The 20,890-nt window shown below is 38.5% G+C and overlaps 1 pseudogene; it reads right to left on the reverse strand.

Moving 5' to 3' along the window:
• Nucleotides 1–2,675: 2,675 nt before the first annotated feature.
• Nucleotides 2,676–9,456, reverse strand: LOC149256441 (phospho-2-dehydro-3-deoxyheptonate aldolase 1, chloroplastic-like; annotated as a pseudogene).
• Between the last annotated feature and the right edge of the window lie 11,434 nt (nt 9,457–20,890).

A 20,890-nucleotide genomic window follows, 5' to 3' on the forward strand; every position in this document is an offset into this window, starting at 1 on the left:
TAAAACCTACAAGGTTGTCAAGAAAGGTCCACAAACATCAGAGTGGACTCCTTCCAAGACTACATGTGCTTCACTATCTGAACCATGGAATGTGGATTTTACATACATCACTATAACAAAATAGGCAATTTGCGCCAGATTTAGTGCTAGATTTTAGTGCATTGTTTTTCCAATTTGGATGAGCATCCTAATGCTAAATCTTACTCTATTGTACAGTTTTTAAAGTGTCCTTTTTTGTGCCATATTTTGCATCCTTTTTTACACCAAATTTTGCATCATTTTTTGCATCACATTTTGCATCTAATTTTGCACCACTTTCTTCATGTAATTTTGCACCTTGTTTTATGACAAATTTTGCTTCCAATTTTGCACCAGGATTTAAATCTAGTTTTACAACAGGTTTTGCTTCTAGTTTTGTACCAATTTTTGCATATGTTTTTGCGTCATTTTTTTCTTCCAATTTTGTGCCATTATTTTCTTCTAGTTTTGCACAATCATTTGCATCGTGTTTTACACCATCTTTTGCATTCAATTTAGCACCATTTTTTGCATCTAGTTTGTGCCAGTTTTTCCATCTAGCCTTACACAATTTTTTTCTTGTAATTTTGTACCTCTTTTTGCATCCAATTTTGCACCATATATTGAATATGATTTAGCACCAAATTTCGCATCCATTTTTTTGCCCATTTTTTCATCTCGTTTCACACCACTTTTTACATCCACTTTGTCATTTGATATATCTCCCTTTTTTGCACCATATTTTGCACCATTTCTTGCATCCAATTTTTCATCCTTTTTAACACCATTTCTGACATCCAATTTTGCATCCTTTTGAGCATACAAATTTTCATATAGATTTTCATCCTATGTTGAGCCATGTGTTGCATCCACCTTTGCATCCCATTTTGTGTCTAATGTTTTTTCCCTAAATAAAAATAACCCATTTTGTGTCTAGTAGACCCTTTTCTTGTCCCCATTTTGCATCTTTTTTGTGTCTTTTCTTACATCCATTTTTTTGCCCAATGTTTCAGCCAAATTTTACACAATTCATTGCATACTCATTTGGTATTTAAATTTGCATCATTTTTTGCTTAATTTTAGAACCCAACTTGGCATCCTGTTTTGCATCCAATTTTACATCTAGTTGTTTGTCATTTTTATATCTAGTTTGCTCTCCATTTTTGTTTCCTTGTTTTCACCCAATTTGGTATCCTTTTGTATTCCATGTTTTGTTCTCTTCTTTGTGTCTATTGTTACACCCTTCTTTACTTCTAGTTTAAAACTCTCTTTTTTCCCTTGTTTGCATCTTGTTTTGATGCCTAGTTTAACATACATTTCTACTCCCAATTTTACATGCATGGTTACACCACATTTACATCCACATTTGGCTGCTTTTTTAGAGTATACTTTTATTTCCATTTACGACCCCCTGTATGGGTTCATTTTACTAATTTAAATTACATAGTGAAATATATTACAATTTCTAAATATCATTAAAAAAATATGACCGTTCAAATTGATAACATAGTTTTTGTAAAGAAATTTAAGTGAACCTGACAAAATCCATCCAAAAAAAGGAACATAATTATATATAGTAATTATACATCAAAATCATTAAAAATTTCGAATATGCATATATGACTACCAACTCAATACCTATCACAAATATCACTATTCCAAGGTAAATTCACAACATTCATCCAAAAAATAGTAATATCATTATACATAATGATTCTCCATCAGAAAACATTGACAATTTTCAACACATATATAAAGTAACAAGATAATACTAATAATATCATCATCATCTTTAATCAAATAAACTAAAATTCAAATGTGTGATTACCAAATCAAAATATTTCATGAATATCATTATTCTAAGGTAAATTCACAACATCCATCCAAAGATAGTAATATCATCATACATAATAATTCTCCATCAAAATAATGTTGATAATTTTCAATATATACATAAAGTAACAAGATAATAATGATAATATCATCATCATATTTAATCAAATCAACTAAAATTCAATGTATGATAACCAAATCAAAATGTTTCATAGATACCATTATTCTAAGGTAAATTCATAACATCCATCTAAAAATAGGAATTTCCAAGATCATCAAGATATCACTAGCTAGCACCACCAAGATCATCCTCATGATCATTAACGTGATCATCATCCTAACCATCATGATCAGTTTCATCCACATCATCATCACCAATTCTATAACCATCATCATCATCACCAATGCTATCACCATCCTCATCATCATCCTCTCCTATATTTAATGTATGTTTAGCATAGTCTGGATCATCATCTCCAGGGTCATTACCTATAACATTCTTGAAAAAAAAATTCAATATTACATGTTAGTATTAATTCCATAGCGCAATGCATATTTTGGTTACAATGCTAACCATAAAATGAGGTAGGATACAAGAACATATAATAGTATTAAAAAAAAATTGAAAATTTGGTTTAAGATATATTGGAGATCCAGTTAAGATTATGCTTGTAATTCATGTTAAGTAGTACAAGAAAATTTTGACGCATATGAAGTAGATACCCAATTGTTCTTCATATTCTATTGTGAATGTTTCTTATGAAGACCCAGTGTTTCATGGAAAGACAAAGCATATAAGCAACAAGTATCACTACATTTGGAAGCTAGTACAAGCTAGTCATCCTCCCTGGTTTCTTTATAGGGATTAATATCTCACAAACTATTAGGCCCCTATACTACTAGTGTAACCTCTTATTGTTATTAGTACAACCCACTTATTATATTGATCTACCCATGTAGTGCCCATATTGTTATTATTGTGCCCTTACATTATTATTGTTATGTCGGCTCTGATTACGTTATGACCCCTTAGACTCCTATATATAGAAAGGAGGTCTTTTCATTTGTATCATCCAAGAATTGTTCATTTATGTAATGTAAAGGAGGTTGCCCCCTCGAAGAGGCTGAATTCTAAGCCGTTGATCTCTCTTTTCTATCTTTTTGTGAGCTGGTTTCATAACATTTGGTATCAGAGCTTTGGATTCTAGGGTTTCGCTGCTCTGAATAGGTCATCGTGGCATTTTCGCTATAACTTTTTTTCTGCGACGTTTCAGAAGTTTAAAAAAAAAACCCATTTGAGAAGAAATCGCACTGAACCTCGGGTCCGAATTTAAGAGATTTTCATGCTATATTTGTGGAGATATGATCTGAGGAAGTTGGTCTTTTTGCAGACTCCTGAATCACATTCCAAACAGGTGACCTGGGGAAAATCGTCATAAATTTCTCTCTAGGGATCGGATTGAAATTTCATAAAAAGGTACAAAAAGAGGACGGACTGTAGTTTCTTTTAAGCATTTTTCAGATCCAAAGGTCGAAACAGTGACTCGTGGCACGTCGTACAAGTTCACTCTGCTGAACTAGTCTATAATCAAGTCACTGTGGGAGATTTCACATAACTCTTCCTTGGAGAATCCAATTTGGGTCAGACTTGCGGCATTGGAAAGAGGACACAGAGGGCTACTGTAGGTCACAAATTCAGATCTAGATGATCAGAAGGTACAGAGATACATCAGAGGCAATATCGAGCTCCTACAAAGTAAAAAAAGGTGTGTAGATTTTCTTAAATTTTTGCTTAAGCTTGGTTTGAAAATTTATTTTGAAGGAATTCAAAGGGCATAGTAGAGTATTATTATCAGTAACTGATGCCCCAAGGAAAGAAAATGCAAACACCTAGTAAGGAACCTGAAAGCTCTAGCATGACTCATGAAGAAGAGGAGGAAATGCTATATGATATATCAAAGTTACAAGAACAAGTGCAACAAGTGTCACTTGCACAAAAAGCAACAGAATCTAAGATGGATGGTTTAAGGAAAGATGTAGAAGCTAAGATGGATGGTTTAAAGAAAAGTGTAGAAGCTAAGATGGATTTTTTAAAGAAAGGTGTAGAAGCTAAGATGGATGGCATGGAAGCTAAGATGAATGGCATGGATGCTAAAATTGATGGCATGGATGATAAGATGGAAGAATTGAAGATAAATATGAATAATTTTCTACAAGAAATGGTCACTAATGGTGAAAGGGTACTAAAGGAAACTCATGATGAGAACAAAAGAAATGTTAATCATGATTCCATAGACTCTAATGTTGGATCGAAGACCCACCATATTCCAAAAATCGATATGAGGAAGTTTGATGGCAAGGATCCCGCAACATGGATATTACAGATGGAGCAATTTTTCGATCTCAATAATGTGCAAAACACACAAAAGGTACGTATGGCAACTTTATATTTGGAACCAAATCATTTTGTATGGTATCAATGGCTTTGCTTTCGTAAACAATTTATCACTTGGGCAATTTTTATGGAAGAATTGATAGCACATTATGAGGATACAAAAAGCAACATTTTTTTTAGCCAATTGATAAGTCTCAAACAAAAGGGTTCAATAATGGAGCACATTGACGAGTTCCAAAAATTGAACATAAGGGTAAAAGATATTCCAGAGGAGCATAGGATTGATGTGTTCATAGGGTCTTTAAAGGATAATATCCAACATGATTCTCGCCTTTGGGAACCTGATTCATTAGAGAAGGCATTCAGGTTAGCAAGAAAAATGGAAAGAAAAATTATGGCAACCAAGAAGCATACCACTCACAACTATAAAGACGGAAGTGTTGTTGCCCCTAGTCTTCCACAACCTATAAGGTTGAGACCACAAGAATTGGAAGAAAAAAGAGCAAAAGGGCTTTGTTACAGTTGTGATAGCAAATACACTAAAGGTCATAAATGTGCTGAGAAGAAATTATTCTACATAGATTGTGAAGAGGAAGAAGAAAAGGAGCAGGAAAGGTCAAAAGAGGAGGATATACCCCAGGGACAAAGCCTAGATGAAGAACAAATGAATCTGACCATATCTTGTAATGCATTGGCGAGAATTACCACTCCTCAAATCATCAAGATAGAAGGACAAATCAAGAAGAAAAAGGTAATAGTGTTGATTGATTCAGGAAGCACCCACAATTTTATTCATTGTAAGGTAGCAAAAGAATTGAATTGCTTCCTATATCCAGCACCAGAGTGTCAAGTGATGATTGCAAATGGAGGAACAATAAATTGCTCTAGAAAGTGCCATAATATCAAGCTATCCATGGGATAATATGTATTGGCTAGCCCAATGCTTTCCATTCCAATGGGAGGTGCTGATGTTATACTAGGAGTCTAATGGCCACAATCCTTTGGTACAATAGCTTTTAATTTTCAAGAACCTTTCATCAAATTTTCTACGGAAGGAAAGGAATTTGAATTAAGGGGTATTGTAGGGAAACTAGGAAAGATAATCAGCTCTAATGGTATGACAAAGCTTCTAAAAAAGGAACAAAGAGGTGTAATTGCACAATTATGTTCGCTAGATGTTTCCACATCCGAACCATCTATTTCTCTAGATCTCCAAAAAGTCCTGGACAATCATTCCAAGGTATTTCAGACTCCCAAAGGTCTCCCACCTATGCGTGATCGTGATCATGCTATTCATCTGATTCCAGGAAGTGTTCCTCCAAACATCAGGCCATACAGATATCCCTATGTCCAAAAGAGTGAAATTGAACGTATGGTTATAGAAATTCTAGAGGCTGGTATAATTCAACCGAGTCAAAGTTCTTTCTCTGCTCTAGTAGTATTGGTGCACAAGAAGGATGGATCATGGCGCATGTGTCTGGATTATAGGGAGCTCAACAAGCTCACTATTAAAGATAAGTTTCCCATTCCTATCATTGATGAATTACTAGATGAATTGCATGGATCAATTTACTTCACCAAGTTGGATCTTCGTTCAGGATATCATCAAATTGGAATGAAGACATTCCGAAAACAACATTTAGAACTCATGAGGGTCATTATGAATTTTTGGTCATGCCTTTTGGCCTTACCAATGCACCTTCAACATTTCAAGGTTTGATGAACTCAATTTTCAAACCATTCCTTAGAAAATTTGTGTTAGTATTTTTTGATGATATACTAATCTACAGTAAGTCTTGGAAGGATCATGTTGAACATGTTGACAGGGTGTTACAACTATTGGAGGAGAAACAATTACATGCGAAAGATCCAAATGTTTCTTTGGAGTCTAGGAGGTGGAATATCTGGGTCATATTGTATCTCATGAAGGAGTTAAGGTAGACCCTAGCAAAATTAAAGCCATTAAGGAATGGAAAATCCCCACATCCATAAAGCATCTGCGAGGATTTCTCGGGTTGACAGGGTATTATCGCAAGTTTGTCAAGAATTATGGGAGAATAGCAGCACCTCTAACAACATTATTGAAGAAAGATGCATTTTCATGGACTCCAGAAGCAACAAAGGCCTTTGAACATCTTAAAGAGGCAATTTGCCAAGCACCGGTCTTAGCTACATCGGACTTCACAAAAACCTTTATTGTGGAATGTGATTCTTCAGGAAATGGAATTGGTGTTGTTATAATGCAAGATGAAAGACCCATTGCTTTTGAAAGTTGTCCAATCAAGGGAAAGTTTCTACACAAAGCTATTCATGAGAAGGAAATGTTGGCATACTCCATGCACTTAAGAAATTGCGACCCTACCTAATGGGAAGACACTTCAAGGTAAAAATGGATCATGGTAGCCTTAAATACTTTTTAGAACAAAGATTATCCTCTGAAGAGCAACAAAAGTGGGTCACAAAGATGTTGGGTTATGACTTTGAAATCATCTACAAAAAAGGGAAGCAAAATGTGGTAGCAGATGCACTCTCAAGAAAGGATGAGGATGTGGAAGCATTGCTTTGTGCTATTTCTATTATCCAACCAGATTGGATAAATGAAGCAAGGGATGAATGGAATAAGGATGAAGAAGTATGGCCACTTATTCAAAAGTTGCAAAAGATCCAAATTCAAACAATATTGCCAGAAATTGAAGAGGAAGGAAAAATCATATTGGAACCTGGAGCAGTCACGGAAACAAGAACCCGACAGCTACGAAATCGATCAATTTCAGAGTATCTCATCAAGTGGAATAACTTACCCGCTGAAGATTCCACATGGGAGGACAAGAATTTTATACAGAAGCATCAAGAACTACTCAAGCATTGAGGACAATGCTTTTTGAAGGAGAGGGGCATGTTAGGCCCCTATACTACTAGTGTAACCCCTTATTGTTATTAGTACAACCCACTTATTATATTGATGTACCCATGTAGTGCCCATATTGTTATTATTATGCCCTTACATTATTATTGTTATGTCGGCTCTGATTATGTTATGACCCCTTAGACTCCTATATATAGAAAGGAGGTCTTTTCATTTGTATCATCCAAGAATTGTTCATTTATGTAATGTAAAGGAGGTTGCCCCCTCGAAGAGGCTAAATTCTAAGGCGTTGATCTCTCTTTTCTATCTTTTTGTGAGCTGGTTTCATAGCACAAACCTTCACCAACTATTTTGTGTCCATTTTATTACTATCCATTCAAGTAGAAATCCATATATAAATTCACAAACAACATGAAGTGATTCTGAGAAAAAACAAACATGGGGTGCATCCATCTATATAACATTTCAAGAAGAGTTATATTTGCAAAGTTCAGAGAATTAGAGAAAGTGATGGCCTAACTAAACAACAACTATACAATAAAAAGGAAACTACCACTACAATTGGATGATTTTCTACAAAATTTAATGTCAAGAATCAATAAAAACAATCATAACACCAAAATAGTTAGTATTGATCTCATCATACCAAAACCAAAACATTTATTTTATTAGAAATCTAATTTTCTTTACTTTATTTATGTATATTTCATCTAACTAAATTATCAAAAAGAGCTTGGTGTTTCCATTTTTAGTTTTATTTTATGAAACTCTTATCCTTAAATCAATAACCTAAATCAACATAACATGGAATCTAAACTCAAATTACAACTAATAGAATTTGGCATTAGCCAAAACCCAATTATGAGAATGGTCACAAAATTTTTTGCAGTATCTAACAAGTTATCAAATCAGTCACCTCACACTTCCTTTGAAAAAAACAATGTATGAGGGAATTTGAACAAATACTCAAAGATATCACAAAAATAAACAATTTTTCATATCTACATGCTATAGTGATTCAATTATGAGCTCTCCGTGTTTCTCAGGAAAATATTTTGACCTCCCAAACAAATGCTCGTCCCAACTTGCCTCGGTGGGAAGGGGAAAGGGGAAAAACACGTAACGATGGCTATCATTCTCTGTACTCTTTTAAATAGAGGTAAGCATTACTTAATATAAGTAAACATTATTTAATATGCAAAGAGATATGTCGAGTGGTCGACATCCACAAAGTGGAAATCTTTCACTGTGTAATATTGGACTTTGTCGAAATTTGAAAGTCGTTTTACCTACGTACAATGCCTGTGAGCAGTTGCATTAGGATTAGGAGTATAAGGACAGTCCCTTCGACTCAACTCCAAACCTCCTCGATGACAAACCACAAGTATACCGATTACCCTGATTAAAAAAAATAAGATTTTAATGATAGGTTGTCTTAGATTACACAAGACAATGAATGGGCAAGTTGAAACTATGAAAGGCTGATGGTTCCACCCTGCCATGATTTTACCAAATTCCCAACATTCTATGTACTCTCTGAAAAATCTAGGCTTTGACAACATTGTCCCTATAGAATCATTATAAAAACACACAAGCCAGAGGCAAACATCATCTACTATGCAATAATTTAATGATTTTTTCTTGAAAATGGGCATAATTTTTAATGGGCAGGGTGGAAGAATGTATAGATGACTTTCTCCAACCTACCCATATTTGTTTCTGCCAGTTTCAAATCAGTAAACCTTAAGGTTTTCCATAACCGAACAAACAAGAAAAGGTACGGGCATTGAAATTTTGGTACCTTGAGATCTAAATGATTAGCAACACCTCTCAAGAACTCAATATGTGCACCATTAGGCTACCTGGTGCATTCACCAACCCACAATATTTGAGTAGAGAAATCACAACATAGTCCAAAAGTGGAATCTTCTCCGGTCATTGCTTTCTCATATTGGATTAGAAACCATTCATGGGATGTCCATAATTCAATGGAATTCATAACTGGATGCTCAACTGTAAAGCCAAAAGTAGACATGAATCCGAGAAATTTCTCGACATGATGGGAAAGGTCCATATATACCTCAAACACATACACATTATCAAGAACAAATAACAATAATATATATATAAACTCAAAAAATCTTTGTAATGCTTTTACAAAATTACAAATGAATTTAGGAAGCTTTTGCAAGGCCTGGTGAAAATCTTACTTCTCCCCTTTCTTGTTGTTAGAGATGAAATCCAAATTCCACTGAATAACACGTTGCATTGCTACGTAACCTCCTGTTGCAAATGCCCAAATAAGATTGAGGGTTGCATCAACTTGGAAAAAGGCACGAACCATCTGTTGAGGATTTGGCTACCGAGTTTTTAGGTTGAAAGTATCACTATTAATATTATCTCCTTTGTAACTTGGTAGTTTCACACCATCCACAGTTTCAAAATCATCTGATCTGGCTTTAGCAAACTTCCCAACCATTCACCCCACCTTAGATAGAAGAAAAATCATTGTTATCTAAGCCTCTATTACCACTACAAATTCAACCTTACACCAAAGCAAACTCTTCCTGAACATTTCAAACTGTCCATGATTCCTTGAAAACATAGTGGTTTGTTCATGCTTCATTCACTTTCAATGCCTCTAAGAAATTGGCAATATACTCTGAAAAATCTAAAATACACCCCTCATAGAGTCAACTTCACTATGCTAGTTGTTCACAAAACTATTGATAATCAAATCAACATATGAAAAAATTATAATAAAATTTTCAGTTCTCCATTGATCTAATTGGTATGTTGGAGCACCTACCATGTTAGTGAACTAGACTCAAAACTCTACAGGGAATACTCTTTTTGGTTCCTATGACGAAGGTCGAATGCAAGTTTTAGGGACAAATAACTCATGATTTTACAAGAATCAATGGATACATGCATTTTCATGCAATGAGAAATTTGATAGAATAGATGCCCCTCAACTGTGGCATCTAGGCTAACAAAAGATCTCACTCTGAAAAATAAAACAAGATGGCCATTTACCTATCAAAACTAAAAATAGCATCCATCCTACAAAACAAGCAATAATTTTCCATTATTACACTAGTTTTACATAATGGCATATATGCCTTTAAATCCCAAAGTCAGAACCACCATGAAAGTAACAACACAGATAAAATATCACGTTATGGGGAAAATTATACTCTTTGCCTCACCAACCATAAGTTTCTCCTTCCAATGAGATCAAATCACTATTCTAAGTTGTTGTGCATTTTAGTCCACAATTTTAACCTTCTACGAGTAACATTGTATTTGTCTTGATTTGGGATTGGTTAGGCTCCCAATTAGTTTCCTGGATCTCACCTGTTTAATATATTTCTAAATTTAAATCGAGGCTTTCTTGGATGTCTCTCATGGAATCCCAATTATAGGCTTTGGTTCTTTGTGCTTTCCTTTTTTGTGTTTGTTTTCACACAACTTCGAGAGTATTATAAATGCTCCTCCACAGATAAACCACCACATTTCTAATTAAATCAATACCAAATTTACATCTCCTAAACTCAATTGATGTAAGAAGTGCACTTCATATAAAACAATTTTCAAGTTTCTATGAATCACTACATTGTAGAATATCCATTTTTCCATTCTCCAAATTTTAGTTCTTGCAGCAAGAGGGAAAATACCATTAATAATAGATCTGACTGAATAGATATATGGAATAGGGACTTCAAAGTTGTGATTCCATTTCATACCTTATTGTTTACTGCTTACAAGAACATTTCAGTTGGTCGTGTTGCATAATAATATCTGCAATAAGCCATAAAACTCCCACCTAGAAGGAGGACAAGTTCACAAAGAACCAATGTCCAATATCCATCCTGAAACAATCAAAGCAAAGGACACTTGTTATCAGGAAATCTAGTGTCCACTCAGAGCTGCTAGTCCCACTAAGACTGGTAGTCTTTATTTTCTTGAATATATCGCAGCCCGGATGGATGAAATTAGATCTAGGGTCTTCAAACTCATTCAATCTTCACTCGAAGTACAAGTCGATCCATGTGAAAGATGTTCTGGAGTTGAACATGGAAAGACATCGCCTGATTACCAGCCAATGATGTAAGTTGTTAACAGGCGCGAGAGGAATCACCGATAATGATGATGACCCTCAAGGTACTACAGTACAATTCGCATGGTGTGAATAAGGGACTTGGTGTCGAACACCACGCAAAATCTTTCGGTCGAAGGCCATTGATGTAAACCTATCGCCGGAAGTGAGAAACTTGCCATTGAGGCATGCAAGCTTCAAAGTACTGAAAGGGTTGTTCCTAAGTCGACTTCTTGGATAATGAGCTGATGTCGACAAGAAGCGACCCGCCGTAGGAGGGCCTTAATGAATCCCACACCTATGACACGGAACAGAGTAAATGATTTTGGAGGTGAAAACGATATGATGATACAGGGTTCAGGGTGACGGTCATGAAAGAATGGAGCGTGAATGTATTGCAGCAGATGAGACACAGGTGAATTCTCTGACCGACTTCTCTTGAACATACCGGCAACACTGACATGGATTGGTAGCGTTAACCCCAAATATGGATGATGTGATGGACCAATGGTGATATGACCAGTGAACGGAACAACCCAACCCGACTCGGATGCAGAGTGAAAGTGTCATGTTCAAGAGCGACTTCCTACCAATAATGTTTCTTCAAGTTTTCTTCCCAATTTCTCCCCAGTCATTGATGACCAGTACCTCTTTATTTTTGTCAAGCTTGAGGAGGATAACATATTCTTGTTCTATAATTTTCCCTTTGGGCAAACCTGTCACTATATTTTAACGAGCCTAGTGACAGTGAAACTCGTTCTTGTCTGTATGGACAAGTTTGTCGCTATTCGGTTTTAACGAGTTTAACGACAAAGATAACTCGGTCCTTTTCAATTTGAGAGAGCCTGAAAGGGATGTAAATAAAACTCCAATAATCCTTTCTCATCGTATAATCCCTTAAGTCCGAAAAAGTATAAAATAATATGAAAGGGATGAATTTTGGGTAATTTTAACGAGCCGAACAAGACAAGCACTCGATCTTTTTGTGTAATAATCCCTCAGGTCCAAAAAGATTAAAATCTAGAAGAGGGATAGAACTTTCGGTCGCTTTAACGAGCTAGAGAGGCCAATTGCTCGGCAATCTTTTCATGTTTTATGAGTTAGGTGAAAAGAGCTTAAAGGAGACTCATTTTTTGAGGAATGAGTGATAATTTCAAGTAGCAACTGATTCCAGGTATGGTTTGGAATTTTCCAGTCACGGCAGTGTCACAAGGATGGCTAACAGGATCACTCTTCGCAGCTATTCCTCAAAAGGGGTAAACAATCAAATGGAGGTGAATGATTGGCTAAAACAGAGTGGAGGTGATGATGAGAACATGACCAGGGCTCAAAAGTTGATGATAATGCATTCACAATGGTTATTTACTGGAAATTGGTTCATTTTTTAATGACCTTAAACTCTGGGGGAACGTTTGCTCATTTCTTATGTTTAATTTTTAACGAGCTTGAATTCCACATAAAAACTGCTCGTGCCAGTCATATAATAAGGATATCTCATCTAAGATGCCATTTTTTATGGAGCTTGCACCTTTCAAAGCTTTGCCCCGGATCCTTTCTTTATGCAAGTTAGGAACGACCAATCCTATGAGTTTAAAGGGTTTGAGAATCTACAAACTAACAAAATAAATGGTCGCTCTTCACTTGCATGCAAAAAGGTTTGCATGCCCCCAGGTATAGTGAAAAATTTCTAGGTTACCATATAGAAGTTCCTGCTTTCGCAAGATAGTTTCCATCAACACCGCAGATAGAAACACTTCCTGGCTTAGTCCATCTGGACGAGGGTGGTTCTAAATCCCAACCTCCTAACCTTGATGAAGTAATATTATTCTGGTCCAATCCCGAACGGGTATTGGATCAGTCATTTTCCTTCGCGAAAACCTACTCTATACCTAGATTTTCCTTGCCGGAGTAGGCCAGGGTGCATGCCCCCTGGGATTCAGTCATGTCCTCCCGAATCACTCGCGCTCATCAGGTGGATGGACTGGAGATTGATGAGACATTCCTTGCATGAAAAGACCATTTAGGGATGGTATTTGACTATTAGCTATGTGTGAGCCGGGAAATGACAGCTGGTCTACGAGCTTGACCACTCTGCCTTCATGCGGAAAACACATTACTCTAAAGAGTGAGGAGACAATGGCTCCCATGCTATAAATATAGTCGTGTCCAAGGAGTATATTATAATCTATAGGTCCTCGGACTACCATTACGTTCATGTAAATGGTTTTCCTTCTCAACGTTATGGGCACATTGGGAAGGATCCCTGACGATTGATTGGTTCCTTTGTCGAAGCCTGTCAGATTTCTCATCTCAAGAAAAAGTGATGGCGAACCAAGCGCTTCCCAAGCAATTGAGGAAAGGTGTTATAGACATTTTTGTGCCTCGCAGCATGGAGCATGAAATGTCAATAATTACAGGGATCCTCAGTCCCTAAACATGTTGTTCTTACCCCTAGAGGAACAAGGTCAGCAAACCACAGCACTTCCTATCAGTTCTCCACCTGAAAACACTTAAAAACAGGCTATTTTTGGATCATGTCAGCTGCTCCACTGAGCATCTGCGCTGAATGTCAACTTCTCCTCCTTGTACCTGCGCTGAAAGTCAACTCTAATGAAGGCTACCTGCGCTGGGCGAGATTGGCCAAGTGGCACAGTCATTCTGCAAGGTGTCAATTGCCCAGGAAGCTTCCAAACTGACACTTGGTTCAAGGAATTCGCCCTGTGATGAGTAAGAGGTACTTGATCTCCATGTGGAAGCAAGGATCTCCAAGTGGACTCAAGAACTGAAGTTTAACTGAAGAGGGAGAGGACACAAGGCAGCTTTATGTCAGTCTCAAGCTGACTCATCCTTTCTCCTTCTACCCTATATATAGAGCTCTTCTATGAGGTCTAGGGAGGCTGGAATTTTGTGCAAAGCAAGGAAGTGCTGTTGGTTTACAGTTAGAGCTATTGGGTGATTGCTTTTATAGAGGGGAAGAGGAGATTTCTTGCTGCTGGGGAGGTGCTGCTGGATTGGAGCCATTTATGGTTGTAACCTTCTCAGAACCTTTTTCTTCTATCAATAAAGCTTTGATGTTCTCCTATATACTTGTATTGCAATTATGTATTGTTTTTATCTATATATTTGATTCATTCTAATCCATGCATCAGTTATGAGCACATGTTTCTTGTAGTTTCCCTCTCTTGTTTTTGCAGGATCTTTGTGTAGCTGGGCCGGCAAAAGGAGCAAGGAGCTGGGAACAAGAGGCAAAGAGAGAAGACAGGATCGACAAAAGCGAAAGACATCGGTTGGTCAATCTTTTCTTCCTTCTCTGTACTTTCATAAAGGAAAAATATCAAAGCTTTACTTTCAGTTGTTGCTAAGGAACTATCACCCTTAGAGTAGGGATAGGGTCATTCTGAGTCGGATACTTTTCCCCACAACAAACTGGCGACTCCGCTGGGGAGCGTATCCATTTGCTTTGTGTTTGTAGTATCTTTGCTATTCATTTCCTGAACCAAAGAGTACCGAATCGAAAAGCTTTTGACTATATCAAAAGCGAAGTAGAGGGGCTGCTACTCTTGCTCATTTTCTGAGCAGATTCATGATTTGAAGAGCTGATCTACGAAAGACTCTTGTGCTCTTTGTGATAGCTTTTCATCCTCTTGATCATCCCTTAGCTTGTACTTGACCTATAGATTTTTATTTCAGCAAAAACAGTGAATTTTTGAGCTTTTTATGACCCGGAAATCCTTGTAAACGCAACTCTCGTGTCTCAGTGCAGGCTGTCCAAAGGCAGTCTGCATTTCAGCGCAGGTACTCCCTTCGGGAACTGCGCTGAAAGTCAGTTTGACAGACCAGAGCCTGCCTGAACGAGTTAGGCTATGTCTTCCTGAGGTTTCCCACTGAGTCTTGGCCCTGTTTTCACTGTTGTTATGCTGCTGATTGCTTGTCATTTGTACTTGCTGTAAACCAACTTTCCTTGACATTATTCCGCCTCAGTTGTGTGATGAAACTGTGATTGTTCTTTCAGTATTTCTTGTTTCAGTTACAGTTTCCCATTGTGAAAAGCAAACCAGTATAGCTGTGGCCTCTTAGATCCTGAACTGTAAAAGTGTCTTTGTGATCTTAAGAGCTAGTTTTATTACTGTTCATGGCTGTTTGAGTTTGTTTGTTTTTCATTTTATGGTTTGAATTCATACATTTCCAGTGTCTAAACAAGTCGATCTTAAGGTGTCTTTTGATTTTGGACAAGCTTGTTTACTTTCGCTTGAAATTAGATTCAAAGTTATACAACAGTTTCCTTTTTGTCTTACATCAACATTAAGGAAAAAGAAAAGAAATATCTGCATTGTGCATGTGCATTATTGACAGTTTGCATGTGATTTAGGAAAAAGTGCATTTAGTGTGTGTTCTATGATCTATGAGAAAAGTTGATGTCTTTCTTTTCCCTCAGTAGATTAAGGTTTTCAAAGTTGAAAGATTGAAAAGTTTTGCTTCTCATCTTAGATTGCATTTAGGAAGTTGTATACATACATCTCGTGGTGATCCTTAAAGGCAAACTGCTAAGCAAGATCAACATTAAAATAAATCCAATTTACATAACAACGCTTTGTAACATAACACAAACATCTAGAGGTCTAGGTAGAGACGTGTTCCGGCGTCGTTAAACATAGTGACTGTCGATCTCTACGAAGGTGGGTGATTCCTCCTGAGAGTCGGTGGCACTAATACGGACTTGTGCTCCCACGTACCGTCGAGTATATATTGGGAGACCCCTATAGGCAATTATCGTTTATCCATAGGAAGCCGTGTCGACCGCCCTACTGATCGCGATGCAGTGAACACAGCATTCACGAAGATCGACCACCCGTACCGTAAAACGTATTCTGTGGTTTCGCGAAAGGTTTGGCACACCCTCTGCCTAGATCTCCAGAGCAGTTTCTTTTGGCCCTTTTCAAACTCTATAACTGAAAAGGTCCAACCGAGCATTTGTCACTTCGGGCTCGTTAATACATCGAAGGCGACTAGAGTCATCTTTAGCTTTTTCTCGACTCTTAAAACATGAAAAAGCAAGTTTGTGTCTAAAAGCGTCGTTAATACAATTTATTTTAAGCGGAACAAAATCACCTGTTATTCCCACGTTGATCTTTCAGTTGAAAAGTATGGAGCCCACCAACCAAGGAGGCAACCTTGGCGGAAGTCCAAATCCCTTCTCCTCTTGGGGAGATGTTGGTGCGCCTCATATGGCAACATTGTCACTTCCAGGATTGACAATCGGCCTCCCTGTATGGCTCTTTTCAACTAATGTAGTCCAGACCGCCACTAATCCTGAGCAGTCAAATCAACAGTCAGAACAATCTAGAACTACCCACCAGCCTTCCACTTCTTACAATACTTCCTCTGATCCTTCATCTTCGCAAGGTAGAGCTGGCAAAAGTCAACCTCCCAAGGAGAAGAAGGAAAAGAAGAAGAAAGAAAAGAAGCAGAAGGAGCCTATGGCGAAGGCGACTGGGGGCAAGCAGAAGACAGCTGACAAAAACCCACACACTGCACCGACCGGGCCTAAATCGCCATGTGTCATTTGCAAAGGGACCCACTTCCATCGTGATTGTCCTTGTATTCCCCGGATACTAAGAGACTGGTCCCCAAGGTTGCACAATCCGGTAGCATCAACCTCTGATAGTCATGTTGATTGCAGTCCGTCGACTAGCGAGAGTGAAGGACGAAGAGGGAGACCAAGATCACCCTGTGTATTGTGTGAAGGCAAGCATGCCATCCACAAATGTCCATTCTTAGATGAGGCAAAGAGAGTTTTGGAGGATCATCCGGTTTCACCGTTACGACTTCCTCCTAGGTACCAAAAACTCGCGCCTAATCCCTTGATAGTTGAAAATCCAGCTGACCCGCCCAAGTGGTCAGCTGAAGTGTCGGTCATTGAGAATGAACCCACTGAATCCAGACCAGACGAAAGTCTAAAGGTCGAAACGGCAGTCGACCCGGTTCTTCCTTCGGAGGTTTCATCGTCCAATGACTCTGTCATTGAAGACCCATCTTCAAATGACACCATCGCCAAAGAGTCATCTTCATGCGACACCCTCACTGAAGAGAATAATGATGACACCATCCAGGTTCTTTTCATTAGCACCAACTCTGATGAGCGTCAGGGCAATGCACCCATTCCTTTATCGCAGGAAGGAACAACATCAGGGTCATACCCGGCCGTATATTCGGTCCCACCACCAAGCAACCTGGTTGTATCCTTTGATTGGAATCAACTAGGCAGACCCCGGTTACCAGCCAGTATACCGTTCAGAATCATTGTCCAGATCTATAGAATGATTATGGTTGGTACTATCATTGATGAGGGGGCGTCTGTGAGTATCCTTTCCTCTGTTGCTTGGAAAGCACTGGGTTCCCCGGCGCTTTTACCTGAGTTAAGAAATCTCTCAGGTTTTGATAAAGGAACCAGTCGACCATTAGGAATCCTCCCCAATGTGCCTATTACATTGAAAGGGAAGACTGTCAATTTGAACGTGATGGTCGTCCAGGGACCCTTGGATTATAACCTACTCCTTGGACGTGACTATATTTATTGCATGGGAGCGATAGTCTCCTCACTCTTTAGAGTAATGTGTTTTCCACACGAAGGAAGGGTGGTCAAGCTCGTAGACCAACTTTCGTTTCCGGGATCTCGCATCGCAAATAGTCAAATACCATTCCTAAATGGTCTGTTCACTTAGGATTCGCCTCCACCCCCAGTCCTCCTTCCCGATGAGTGCGAGTGATTCGGAAAGAAAGACTGGAACCCAGGGGGCATGCACCCTGGTCTGCTTCGGGCAGAAGAAACCCTGGGTATAAGGTAGAATTTCCGCAGAAGAATGGACTAGTCCGTACCCCGTCCGGCGGTGGAAGAGGGGTTGTTCTAGAATAATATTCTTTTGTCAAAGTTATGCGAGTGAGATAATCAGCTTCTCGCTCCCCTTGTCTAGATAATCAGGATACCGAGGAAGGGGACCATTTGCGGTAGCAAGTAGTCACCATCTTTGAAGACAAGCCTCACCCATTAAAACATATGTTTTGAAGGATAAGTAGGGGCAGCCTCCAAAGAAAAAGATTCTATTGCTGCAACAGGTGGTCGCCATCTTTAGTAACCTGATGATAGACATCGCCGAAGAAAGAGATTGATTTGCGGCAGCAAATAGAACCCTCTTCGGATAATAAGAAAGAGGCAAGCCTCCCTCAATAATACCAATGTTTTGTCTTTGAGTAGTGTTCTTCTTTTGTCACAAATAGCTGTTCGTTAAAAGTTGGGCCGACGGGAAGCCTGAGTACCGCGTAAGACCCCTTAAAATAACGAGAAGACTAGTATCGTTAACATTAGATTGGCAAGATGACAAGTAGCTGTGAACACCCAAAGAAAAGCAGAGGTAGGGGAGAGGAGGGGCAGCCTCGAAATTCTATCCTATGTCTGGGGGCATGCAAACTTTTGGAATGCGAGCGAGGGACGACTATTTATTTTTTAAATTTTTAGGTCCTCCCTTTAAACCTGTAGGTCTAACCCTTTAAACTCGTAGGATTAGCCGATTCCGACCTTGCATGAAGAAAGTCTGTGGGGCAAAGGTAAAAACTTGCCAAAATTGGAGCATAGCTTCGTGAGTTAAAGCTCCTTAAAAAATAGCTATCTCACAGGAGGCGTTCTTATTCTATGACTGGTATATCGAGCAGTTTTAGCACATAGTTCATGCTCGTTAAAAAATAAACGCAAGATTCGAGCAGTTTTAGCACATAGTTCATGCTCGTTAAAAAATAAACGCAAGATCCGAGCAGTTTTAGCGCATAGTTCATGCTCGTTAAAAAATAAACATAAGTTGTGAGCAATCTTCCCCTAGAGTTCAAGCTCATTCAGAAAAAATGAACCGGTAAATAACCTTTTGAGATCGTAAATTCATCAGCCATAAAAGCCTTGGTCGTGTTTGTGCACCGTCACCTCCACTTTTCATTTGGCCGATCATTCACCTCCATTTGTGTGTTTACCTCTTTTGAGAAACAGCTGCGAAGAGTGATTTCACCTAGCCATCCTTGTGACACTGCCGTGATTGGAAAATTCCAACCTGTACCTGGAATCTGCTGCTATCCCTGTTTATCACTCGTTCCTCAAAAGACGAGTCTTCTTTGAGCTCTTTTCACTGACTCGTAAAATATGAAAAGTTTGCCGAGTTTTGGCCTTCCAGCTCGTTAAACGACCGGAAGAGCTATCCCTCCTCTAGATTTTAATCTTTTTGGACCTGAGGGATTATTGCACAAAAAGATCGAGCGCTTGTTTTGTTCGGCTCGTTAAAGCAATCGAAAATTCATCCCTTCTGTATTGTTTTATACTTTTTCGGACTTAAGGGATTAGATGACGAAAAAGGAATTCTGGAGTTGACTTTATGTACCTTTTTAGACTCTCTAAAAATGAAAAGGACCGAGTTATCCTTGTCGTTAGACTCGTTAAATTCATTAAATAGCGACAAACTTGTCTTTAGACGAGAACGAGTTTCCCTATCGCTAAGCTCGTTAAATCATAGCGATGGGCATGCCCGAAGGGCAGGTTATAGAACAAGCATATGTTATCCTCCTCAAGCCTGACAAAAATAAAGAGGTACTGGTCAGAAATGACTGGGGAAAAATTGGGAGAACATCAAAGCTTAATGGTAGAAAGTCGCTCTTGAACATGACACTTTTCCTCCGTACCACATCGGGTTGGGTTGTTTCATTCACCGGTCTCTTCACCATGGTCTTCGCCAAACCATCCACATTTTGGGGTAATGCTACCGATCCATCGCATCAGTGTCGTTATATGTTCAAGAGAGGTCATTCTGAAAGTGTCAACCGTGTCCCATCCACTGCCATACATTATCCTTCATCCATTCATGATCGCCACCCTGAATCATATGTCACAGTTTGTTTTCACCTCCACTAAAATCATTAGCTCCGTTCTGGGTCATTGATGTGGGATTCATTAAGGCTCTCCTTTGACGGATCGCTTCTTGTCGACTTCAACTCATTATCCAAGAAGTTGATCTAGGAACAACCCCATCAGTACTTTGAAGCTTGCATGCCTCAATGGCAAGTTTCTCACTTCCGGCGACAGGTATACATCAATGACCTTCGACCAGAAGATTTTGCGTGGCGTTCGACGCCAAGTCCTTTATTCACGCCACGTGAATTGTACTGCAGTACCTTGAGGGTCATTATCATTATCGGTGATTCCTCTCGCGCTTGTTAACGGTTTTCATCATTGACCGGTAATCAAGCGATGTCTTTCCATGTTCGACTTCAAAGAAATTCTCACATGGATCGACTTGTACTTAGAGTGAAGATCGAATGATTTTGAAGACCCCGGATCTAGTTTCATCCATCCGGGCTGCGATACATATTCAGGAAATATAAAAGCATTTGTCATGTACATCATTACAGCAGATGATCATCCTACTCAAAGGATGATAATTTCAGCAGAGAATTATCAGTCTACCGTCAGACGATCGTCTGTTCTATGTACCAAAATGTATTTATAAAGCTGAGCATGGGAATGCTCGCCTCAGCTAGATCATGAAAACAGAATGAAAAATGATGTATTGTATTGTATTGTATTACAGGGCACCTCTCAGCACTTGAATGAACTTCGGACCCTCTGGATAAAGCATTTCACCCGATA

This window comes from Pinus tabuliformis, chromosome 7, assembly GCF_031772625.1.
Source record: "Pinus tabuliformis cultivar Carrire ecotype Pingquan chromosome 7, CPIR1, whole genome shotgun sequence".
Classification (NCBI taxonomy): domain Eukaryota; kingdom Viridiplantae; phylum Streptophyta; class Pinopsida; order Pinales; family Pinaceae; genus Pinus; species Pinus tabuliformis.